This window comes from Cebus imitator, unplaced genomic scaffold (genome assembly GCF_001604975.1).
Source record: "Cebus imitator isolate Cc_AM_T3 unplaced genomic scaffold, Cebus_imitator-1.0 Scaffold244, whole genome shotgun sequence".
Classification (NCBI taxonomy): Eukaryota; Metazoa; Chordata; class Mammalia; order Primates; family Cebidae; genus Cebus; species Cebus imitator.
The window spans coordinates 744,597-756,504 of NW_016107559.1; positions in this window are offsets into that span (position 1 = coordinate 744,597).

The window sequence follows — 11,908 nt, forward strand, 5'->3', positions numbered from 1 at the left end:
TTTTTTCAGTGGGGCTATATTTTCCAGGTTGCCAATGTTTCTGCCACCCTGATGTGTTCATACATACTTGCTGCTTCAACACAACTTCTTCCTTAGCATTAGTTTCTGTTGCTTGCAACCTAAGTGATTGTAAAAAATCCTGATGAATACAGAGAGGGAGGCTGAGGTTTAAAGAGGGCAAGTGATGCACCCCAAATCACACAAGCATTAAGTGCTGCATGTGAACCCCACTCCTTCTTTATCTCCTCCCCTCATTCCACACATCCTCAGCAACTTCTTCTTTCTCTACAGTCACAGATTCAGTCCCCTCACCACCTGGTCATCTTCTCAAAAGCATCCCTCATGTGGCAGGGGCTGTAAAAACACTAAGTAAATTGCTTGATCCCTGGCTTGAACTTATTTAAACTAACCAGAGGATTCAACAGGAAATTTATTTTTGATGGAAAAACATGGGTCAGTGACTTCCAGCTTAAGGTGACCCCTGACCCTGAGTGTTTATCTCCCCTCCCTTCTCAGATTCCACAGAGTCATAATAGAGAATATAAATGCATAAGCTCCCTGCAAATGAAGAGGGTGGTAGGGGAACCGCAGGGACTAGAGATTTCTACCTGATTCTGGAAGAAAGAGAGTGGAGATGGGAACCAAGGAAAGAACAATGGTAGGAATTTCCTGTTCTGCAGAATGGGCAGGAATTTGCTACTTGGAAATGCCAGGTAGGAAAGTCATAGGAATGAAGTGCATGAGACTCAAAACGGGCTGAGGAGGTGTGGTGCCCATGGTCTCTATCTGAAGAATCGCAGCTTTCCATGCTCACGGGTAGAGAGAGGGGTGAGCACACCGGCCAGCCTCTACAGGTATGTTTCTTAGGAAGAAAGAAGCTGAATTCTCTCTCTAAAGGTGATGCTGGCATAGGAAAAGGAGGAGGGAAGCATGTGAAGAACAGACCGGGAGCCCCCAGCCTGCACCCCCTTGTCCCTTCTCCAGACCAGGAATCACACTTGGGACTGGCTCACATTCCCGAGGTAGAACAGTTGATGCCTCTAACTTTCCTCTTACCCCTTTCCACAACTTCCAGTTTCTGAATGGACGTCGGATGTGGCCTGGGACTGACTGCCCTTCCAGCATCAAGGGAAGAACATGTGATTTCGGCTCAGCCAATCAGCACAATAATGATTGGCTCTGGGTGAGCATGCGATCTCAGTAGAGTAAGTCCTGGAGAGTGAATCCTGCGCTCTTTGCTTGGAAGCTGGATGTGAAGTTGAGGGGTGCGTCCTAGCACTGCTCAGCCACTTGTTTCTAGGAAGGAAGCCAGCTTGAAGCTGACCCACCAAGGATCATGGAGCTGAGAGAAACAAAGCTGGTGCCCTGGTGACAAAGTGAACATCCGAATCAAACCGTGCCTAGAGTTTGAATCCACTCCCAGGTATTTCAGTTCTGTGAGCCACGCACTCAACTTCATCGTTCATGTCCGTTATAGTCATGTGTCTGTTACTTGCAACTGAAAGCGTTCTAGCTGCTTCAGTTTCCTTCTCAACAACAGCATCCCTCTGGAGCAGGTTTGCATGGAGGAGAGACTGGGGTTGGAGAGGCCTCTTTTAATTGAAATGTTAAGACCAATAAATCATTTTTTCTTTACTGGAAAACTACCACATTAGAAGAGTTTTTGTCAAGGTACTAGAGGATGTCAGCTAACATATCACACTGAAAGGCAGAGACCAAAGAGTATCTGTCGACTGTTATCTTATATATTTACTTCTTAGATATTTGTCCCCAAGGTTAGACTCAGAGCTTCTTGAGGGCAGGAACTGTGACTCCCTTATTTTGGTTTTCTCAGAGTACGGCGCAGAGCATGGCGTAGAATTAGTTTGTGTTTAGTACATGCCAAATGAATTAATTTATTCCCAGTCTGTGAGGTAGACATTACAGTATTCCCCCGCCCCACTCCCACCCGGTTTTACAAGTGAGAACACTGAGGCTTGGAGAGGCTAGGAGTCTTGTGCAATGTCACCCATCTGTTAAACCAAAGTCTTGTGCTAAATGAAAGTTTTGAGATTCCACAATGCCTTTTTGCCCTTGTCTCTTACCTTCCTGAAAATTACCACTCTTTTCCAAGGAAAAAACTACATATAAAAATTGCTTTCAAATCATGCACAACAAATTTGATGTGATTTCATAGTCATTATCCTGAGGTTTCAAAGTTTAAAATGCCAATCTTTTAGCAAAGAATAGACTTGTCTTTCTGGAACCTTCCAGAGACATAAGCAAGCATTAGAGTGACATCAAGTGGTGAAGTCCTACCACTTCCACATGGCAAGAGTCCTGTTTTCCTCACTGTCCAGGCGGTCTGATCTCTCTCCCCAAATGTTTGTTACCAAGTTTGCTCTAAGAGTTATTTGCCCAAGGTCTTTTTATTTATTTATTTTTTGAGATGGAGTTTTGCTCTTGTTGCCCAGGCTGGAGTGCAATGGTGTAGTCTTGGCTCATGCAACCTCCACCTCCCGGCTTCAAGCAATTCTCCTACCTCAGCCTCCCAAGTAGCTGGGATTACAGGTGCCTGTCACTATACCCAGCTAATTTTTGTCTTTTTAGAAGAGATGGGGTTTCACCATGTTGGCCAGGCCGGTCTCGAACTCTTGACCTCAAGTGATTCGCCCACCTTGGCTTCCCAAAGTGCTGGGATTACAGGCATGAGTCACCATGCCCGGACCCAAGGTCTTTTTAAGAAATTAACTTTAAAACCTTGGGCATTGTGGCTTACGCCTGTAATCCCAGCCACATGGAACTGTAAGTCCAGTTGAACCTCTTTCTTATGTAGATTGTCCAGTCTTGGTTATGTCTTTATCAGCACATGAAAACTGACTAATAAAGTAAATTGATACTAATAGAGTGGGGGATTGCTGAAAAGATGCCCGAAAATGTGAAAGCAACTTTGGAACTCAGTAACAGGCAGAGATTTGAACACTTCGAAGGGGTTAGAAGAAGACAGGAAAATGTGAGAAAGTTTGGAACTTCCTAGAGACTTGTTTAATGGCTTTGCCCAAAATGCTAATAGCAATACAGACAATAAAATCCAGGCTGAGATGGTCTCAGATGGAGATGAGGAACTCATTGGGAACTGGAGCAAAGGTGACTCTCTTTACGTTTTAGCAAAGAGAATTGTGGCATTTTGCCTCTGCCCTAGAGATTTGTGGAACTTTAAACTTGAGAGAGATGATTTAGGGTATCTGGAGGAAGAAATTTCTAAGCAGAAAAGCATTCAAGAGGTAACTTGGGTGCTATTAAAGGCATTCAGTTCTATAAGGGAAGCAGAGCATAAAGGTTTGGAAAATTTGCAGCCTGATTATGTGATAGTAAAGAAAAATCCATTTTTTTGTAGGAAATTCAAGCCGGCTGCAGAAATTTGCATAAGCAGCAAGAAGCCTAATGTTAATCTCCATGACCATGGGGAAAATGTCTCCAGGCCATGTCAGAGACCTTTACAGCAGCCCCTCCCATCACAGGCCTGGAGGCCCAGGAGGAAAAAGTGATTTTGTGAGCTGGGCCCTGGGTCCCCATGCTGTATGCAGCCTAGGAACTTGGTGACCTGTGTCCCAGCCACTCCAGCCATGGCTGAAAGGGGCCAATGTACAGCTTGGGCTGTGGCATCAGAGGGTGGAAGCCCCAAGTTCTGGGACCTTCCATGTGGTGTTGAGCATGCGGGTACACAGAAGTCAAGAATTGAGGTTTGGGAACCCCTACCTAGATTTCAGAAGATATATGGGAATGCCTGGATGCCCAGGCAAAAGTTTGCTTCAGGGGTAGGGTGCTCATGGAGAACCACTGCTAAGGCAGTTCAGAAAGGAAATATGGGGTTGAACCCTCCACACAGAGTCCCTACTGAGGCACCACTTAATAGAGATGTGAGAAGAAGGCCACAGTCCTCCAGACCCCAGAATGGTAGATCCACTGACAGCTTGCATCATTCGCCTGGAAAAGCCACAGACACTCAATGCCAGCCCATGAAAGCAGCTGGGAGAGAGGCTGTATCCTGCAAAACCACAGGGATGGAGCTGCCCAATGCCATGGGAACCCACCTCTTGCATCAGCATGACCCGAATGTGAGACCTGCAGTCAAAGGAGATCATTTTGGAGCTTTAAAATTTGACTTCCCTGCTGGATTTCAGACTTGCATGGGCCCTATAACCCCTATTTTTTTGGCTAACTTCTCTCATTTGGAATGTCTGTATTTACCAAATACCTATACCCCCATTGTATCTAGGAAGTAAGTAGCTTGCTTTTGATTTTACAGGCTCATAGGTGGAAGGGACTTGCCTTGTCTCAGATGAGAGTTTGGACTGTGGACTTTTGGGTTAATGCTGAAATGAGTTAAGATTTTGGGGGACTGTTGGGAAGGCATGGTTGGTTTTGAAATGTGAGGACATGAGATTTGGAGGGGCCAAGGATGGAATGATATGGTTTGGCTGTGTCCCCACTGATATCTCAGCTTGAATTGTATCTCCCAGAATTCCCATGTGTTGTGGGAGGGACCCAGGGGGAGGTAATTGAATCATGGGGCCAGTTTTTCCCATGCTACTGTCATGATAGTGAATAAGTCTCATAAGATCTGATGGGTTATCAGAGGTTTCTGCTTTTGCTTCTTCCTCATTCTCTCTTGCCACTGCCATACAGGAAGTACCTTTTGCCCTCTGCCATGATTGTGAGACCTTTCCCAGCTACATGGAACTGTAGCTATAACATCATATGGAACACCTGTGATCCCAGCCATTCCAAAATGGGAGAAATTGGCCAAAGCAAAGCGGTTACAGGGCCCATGCAAGTCTGAAATCGAGCAGGAAAGTCAAATTTTAAAGCTCCAAAATGATCTCCTTTGACTGCAGGTCTCACATCCAGGTCATGCTGATGCAAGAGGGGGGTTCCCATGGTCTTGGGCAGCTCTGACCCTTGCAGGTATAGTCTCCCTCCTGGCTGCTTTCACAGGCGTTGAGTGCCTGTCCAATTAAACCTCTTGCCCAGTCTGGGTTATGTCTTTATAAGCAGCATGAAAATGGACTAATACAAAAGTCTATTAATTTTGCTTAAATGAAGCTTAAAAAAAAAAAAAAGACAATCTACAGAGGCCAGAGGCCAGGTGTGGTGGCTCAAACCTGTAATCCTAGCACTTTGGGAGGCGAAGGCAGGTGGATCACCTGAGATCGGGAGTTTGAGACTAGCCTGACCAACACGGAGAAACCCCATCTCTACTAAAAATACAAAATTAGCCGGGTGTGGTGGCACATGCCTATAATCCCACCTACTTGGGAGGCTGAGGTAGGAGAATCGCTTGAACCTGGGAGGTGGAGGTTGTGGTGAGCCAAGATAAAACCATTGCTCTCCAGCCTGGGTAATAAGAGCAAAACTCTGTCTCAAAAAAAAAAAAAAAAAAAAGAAATGAGCTATCAAGCCACGAAGAGAGATGGAAGAAATTTACATGCTTATTACTAAGTAAAAGAAGCCAATCTGAAAAGGCTACATGCTGCATGATTCCAACTATCTGACATTCTGGAAAAGGCAAAACTACAGACACAGTAAAAGATTAGTGGCTGCTGGAAGTGAGGAGGTAAAAGGGATGAACAGGTCAAGTACAGAGGATTGTTATGGCAGTGAAACTGCTTTGTGTGATGCTACACATTTGTTCAAACACACAGAATGTACAACACCAAGAGTGATTCCTAACGTAAACTGTGGACTGTGGGTGATAATGACGTGTCATGTGTCGGGGTGGGGGGCATGCAAGAACTTTGTCTCTTCCTTGATTTGCTGTGAACCAAAAACTGCTCTAAAAAATAAAGTCTATTAAAAAGAAAAAAGGAGCCACCCAAAGCATCCTCAGTGGGGAAAGAAAAGAGTCAAGTTCCAGATGCACTAAATGAGGAACTGGAGGAAGGAGGAACAGGTGTGAATGTGAATGGCAAAGGGGGGCTGGCTGTGGCTGTGGGTGCAGATGGAGGGGATGTGGGTGACTTACACATACTGAACTCAGTCCAGTGTGCCTCCAGTCCTGGGCCTTGGGCAACGCCACTCACCGAGGGTCCACCGGAGGCTGGAGAGCAGGCTGGGATCGTTTCTGCCTCAGAAATCTTGAGTAGGGGAGAGTCAAACACCCAGGTAGGGTGTCCAGCAGGTATTTAATGCATGACTCTAAAGTTTAGAGACGCTGTGTAGATCTGGAAGGCGTCTGCACGTAAAAGATGGGTTAAACCATGCGCACAGAGACTGCCCAGCACACCAGGAAGAGACAGAAAAACAGCAAGGTGCCTCTCTGCAAGGGTTCCACGTGTGGCCTGAATGTATAATTTGGAAAAACTGCCACCGCTACCCCATGCATCCCAGCCACCCCCTACACCCTCCCTCTCAACCCCCACGTTTGCACCCTCTTACCTGTCCCCATCAAAACGCAGCCAGCCGGGCTCCCCCTGTTGGGAAAAGGAAACCTTGGTCAGAGACTCCACAGCCCACATTTTTAGGTGGGGGCGGGTGTGGCAGATTGGGAATGAGGAGGGAGAGAGGGGAGATGTTTGAGAGGGTAAGGGAAATAGAGAACAGCTGGGAGGGAGGAGGAGGAGGAGGGAAAGGAAAGGAGGAGAGGGGCCTGGAGGAGGGGGAAGGAAAGACAAAGGACTGCTGGGAATCAACCCAGCAAGAATTACACTCATTTTTTTNAAAAAAAGAAGAAGCTAAAAACAAGACAATCTACAGATTGAGTGAAAATACTTGCAAACTATATATATATTAAATATATCCAGAATTTTTAAAGACCCCTCAAAACAGTTAAAAAAATCCAATTAAAAAAATGACCATAAGACAGACATTTCACCAAAAAAGATACATAGTTGGCAGATAAGCACATGAAAAGAATGTTCAACATCTCTAGCCATGGAAATGCAAGTTAAACCCACAATGAGATCTTACTATCCATCTATCCGAATGGGAAAAATAGAAGTAACCACCAAAGCTGGTGAAGATGAGGAGAAGCTGGGTCATTCACACATTGCTGGTGGGAATGTAAAATGGTAACAGTTATTGTGGAAAACAGTTGACAATTTCTTTAAAATGAAACATGCAGCTACCATCCCACCCAGAATTGCACTTGTGCATTTATTCCAGAGAAACGAAAGCCTACCTTCACACAAAAACCTGTACACAAATATTCGTAACAACTTTGCTCGTAATAGCCAAAACTAGACACAATGGTATCTTTCAATGGGTAAGTGGATTCAAACCATGGACAGCTACTCAGTAATAGAAAAGAACAAAGTAGGTGCTGTTGTTCTTTTAGAATTTTTCTAGCAGGGCCAGGCACGGTGGCACATTTCTGTAACCCCAGCACTTTGGAAGGCCAAGGCAGGAGGATTGCTTGAGACCAGGAGTTTAAGACCAACTTGGGCAACATAGACCCTGTCTCTAAAAAAACAAAAAAATTTTTTAAAAAATTAGTCAGGCATGGTTGTGCATGCCTATAGTCCTAGCTACATGGGAGGCTGTGGTGGGAGGATCGCTTGAGCCCAGGAATTCGAGGCAACAGTGAGCTCTGATTGTGCCGCTGCACTCCAGCCTGGGCAACAGAGCAAGACCCTGTCTCAGAAAACAAAGCAGGTTTTCCAGTTCTTACTGGGAGGCCCCCATGGGGGTTGGAGAAGAACAAACTGTCGATAGAAGCAACAACTTGGATGAATCTCCTGGGAATTATGCTGCTAGAAAAAAGTCCCTGAGGGTTACATACTTCGTGATTCCATTCACGCATCATTTTTGAAAAAACAAAATTGTAGAAACGGAGCACAGATTAGAGGTTCTAATGGTTAGGGTTGAGAGGGCAGGGGAAGCAGATATGGCTATGAAAAGAACATGGGAGGATCCTTGTAGTGGTGAACTGTTGTCAACATCATGATTGTGACATTATACTATAGTTTTTCAAGACGTTACCATTGGGAGAAATTGGTTAAAGGTACCTAGCCTCTCTATTAATTCTCATAACTGCATGTGAATTTACAGTAATCTCATAATTTAAAAATCTAATTAAAAAATAGATACGGAAAAAAACATGTACTCTCATGTCCAAGCCACACCTTTGACCTTTAAATCAAAATCTCTAAGGGTGGGACTAGGTATTAATATTTATAAGTTTTCTAGATGATTCCAGTGTGCAGCCAGGTTTGAAAACCGGTATCTTAGCCAACTGCGTGGAGCATGAGAAGCCAGCACAGGAAGCCGTGGGGAGCATTGGGACTGTACACGTGAGTGGAGGCTAGTTGTGTGGTCTTGGGCAAGCCATTTAAACACATGTAGCCTTGGGCTCTTCTTTGTAAATTGGTTATAACCTGTGCTTACTTCCCAGAACTGATTTGAAGATGGAGAAAATGTAGGTTAAGTGTTTTATGAGTTGTAAAGTGTAATATAAATGTCCTGATCAATGGGCAATATGTATTGTACATCCGTACAAATATGTGTGTTTTTAAATATGTACTGTATGCAGATGTTTTCACGTTTAGTATCTCACTATCTCATCAACAACTCAGCAATGTAGGAGTTGGGATCCTAGTTTTATAATGAGAAGCCTGAGGCACACGAAAGGTAATAAGCCATAATACCTTTGGCTTTAGCAGTATAGATTCCGTTCCAGCAAAACTCCCTCTGCCATAGTTTACCCAACAGAGGTGGTTATCAAGGTCACTTAGGTTTAAAAGTAAGTCCCTACTTTCAAGTCTAAGAGACTTAAATGAATATGTAAATAAAATTCCTGTAAGGGCAATTTTGGTTGCATTATCTGGATCATAGTCTGAATTCTGCACTTCACTTTGCAATACAGATGAAGCTAAGCACAACGTAGACAAATGGATGTTGAGAATGAGACAGTGCCTGGTTCCCAAATAATTTGTGCCCAGCAAGAAGTGAGAGGCCACCTGGGGTAAGAACAAGCTAGGACTTGTGGCGTCCCATTAGTGAATATTAAATCCCTTTTCATGCCTGTGTTTGATTACAAAGGTAGCTAAGAACACATTAAGTACGGAAAAAGCTGATTCTGGCATCAGGCTTTCACCAAGTAAAAAGAATGACAATGTAAAAGAGAAGGAAGCTAGTCTCTTTTTATGTGCTTCTGTTATAAATTAAATTAATTAAATTACTGGAACATTTGTAAAAATAAATTCAAAGAGGAATCCATGCAAAATATAACAGAAAACCGAGACAATTTTATGTTTAAAAAGTCCATATATTCAACTGGAAATATCTAGATAACTGGTATGCTTTTTGTAATATTAAGACAATTACTTGATTGATCAGCTGTGTGTATATAAATAGAGATTGAGTAATTCAAGGTCTTCTACCCTCCAGATGGATTCGGAGCAAGGTATCAGCCTCAAAACAGACCATTTGGCAAAGTTTTTCTAATGATCTTCCAAGAATTTAGACTTTGCCTAAACTAGCTACCCACTGTCTTTCCACCTCTGAAGGACATTTTTTCATTCATTTAATTTGGGTGTGCTGGTTCCCAATTAAATTTAATCCTTCACATTCTAGGTGCAACTCACCAAATGAATCTTAAGAGACTGGAGAAGGCATAAAGTCAGTGGGCATCTGGTGCAGTGGCTCACTCCAGTAATCCCAGCACTTTGGGAGGCCAGGGTGAGGATTGCTTGAGCTCAGGAGTTTCAGATCAGCCTGGGCAACACGGTGAAACCCCATCTCTACCAAAACCACAAAAATTAGCTGGGTGTGGCTTGTGCCTGTGGTCCCAACTTTTCAGGAGGGTTAGGTGGGAGGATTTCTGGAGCCTGGGAAATTGAGGCAGCAGTGAGCCACGATCACACCACTGGACTCTGGCCTGGGTGACAGAGCTAGAACCTGCCACACACAAAAAGGGGATGTTTTTGTGTTTTTCCATCCTATTCCCTTTTTCCTTTTGAAACCAAGAAGAAACCTTTCTACTGGCCCAGGTCTGGGAGAGACATGGCTGGTTTTAGTCCCAACTTGAGGATGTCTGAACCTTGAGAAGTTGGATGAGGCATTTCACTGTTTTTGATCTTATTTTCCTAAACTACTGAAATGGTCCTGATGCGGTTTCCCGTTCTGTTCCCTACTCAGTTCTCATGTTGAATTGTACAGCATGAAAAACTTAAATAGACAGGGAAAATCTATGTATCCTAATGTCCAAGCCACACCTTAGAACTTTTACATAAAAATCTTAAGGGTGGAACTAGGTGTTAATATTTAAGTTTTTCAGGTGATTCCAGTGTGCAGCCAAGTTTGAAAACCAGTATCTTAGCCAACTGTATGGAGCATGAGGAGTCAGTTTTAATGGTAGTTGAACTAACATCACCTGGGATTCAGATGGTGGAAAAGATTCTCAAACTTAATACTTATGTGAATCACCTGAGGATTTTGTCAAAAAATGTAGATTCTGATTTTGCATTTCTCATGTTTTCAAGTGGGGCAGACGCTGCTATCCTGGGACGGCATTCTAAGTAGCATGAGGATGGAGTTTCAGGCAGGGAAAATCATCTCATGCTCCTAGCTACACCTGAACATCACACTGCTAATTTTCAGTGTTGTTTTGTTTTGTTCTTAAGGAAGGCAATTTCTTTAAAGAAACAAACTGATACAGTTTTATTCTGTGTCCCCACACAAATCATCTGGAATTGTCATCCCCATGTGTTGGTGGAGGGACGAGGTGGGAGGTGACTGGATCATGGGGGCTGTTTCCCCCGTGCTGCTTTCTCGATAATGAGCTCTCACGAGATCCGACAGCTTAAATGTGAGTGGCGCCTCCCTGCTTACTCGTTCTCTCCTGCTTCGCCGTGGTGAGACGTGCTTGCTTCCCCTCTGCCTTCCACTGCGATTGCAAGTTTCCTGAGGCCTCCTAGCCATGCTTCCTGTACAGCCTGCGGAACTGTGAGTCAATTATACCTCTTTCCTTCCTAAATGACTAGTCTTAGGTAGTTCTTTATAGCAGTGTGAGGACAAACTAATAAAGGTACTAAGAAAAATGACCTAGAGAGCCATTTGGCAATCTTGTGTGAGTTTCCTGGCATCTGTCTGGCTACCTGTGGATTGGGTTTTTGTGGGGGCACCTATCAGGGCAGGATCTAGGCATACCTGCTCCTGTCTCCAAGGGGTACTTCTTCTCTGCTTTTCTTGTTACCAACTTCCTGGCTATCAGGGACCACCTGGTTCTTCTCATCTTTTCAATTTCTTCTCCCTCCTCGTCCGAGCTTTCACTTCACCCTGGCTTTTAGACTGCCGAATTCCATGCTATTCCTTAGCAAACCATCAGTAGCTTTCAATATTTGACACAACTGAAAAACTGAATTAGATACAGGTTGTCTATTTCCCTATTGCTAAGTTTGAACTGCTAATGTTGGTGATGGCAGCGCTTTGCAGTTACAAAGCACCACTGCACCTCCTTTGTGATATTCGATTCTCACAAGTAGCCTAGAAGAAAGACTGAGGGGTGGGTGTTTAACGTATTCTCTTTTTACAGATGAGACAATTGAACTCAGTTTTGGGTTGGATTTAGTTGGATTTAGTGTCTGATGCACTGGGAGGACACGAGACTATTCCTTATGGCAGGATGGTAAAAGCAGACAAAGGAAACCTTTTAAACACCTGACTTCAATTCAGTACAATGAAAAGAATGAGTACCCACTTGGTCCACGCTCTGTGCAAGCTCATTGGGGTGGGCAGGTGCAAAGTGAAAATGAATCAAGTTGTTTATGGTTTTAGGTGGGGGTGGTTGTCAGATTTAGCAAATATAGATAATGATGCCCAGTTAAATTGGAATTTCAATAAACAAGGAATTTTTCAGTGTAAATATGAACCATGCAAACTTTTGGGGCAGTATGCTATTTGAAAACCCTACATGGGAGAAGAAAGACGA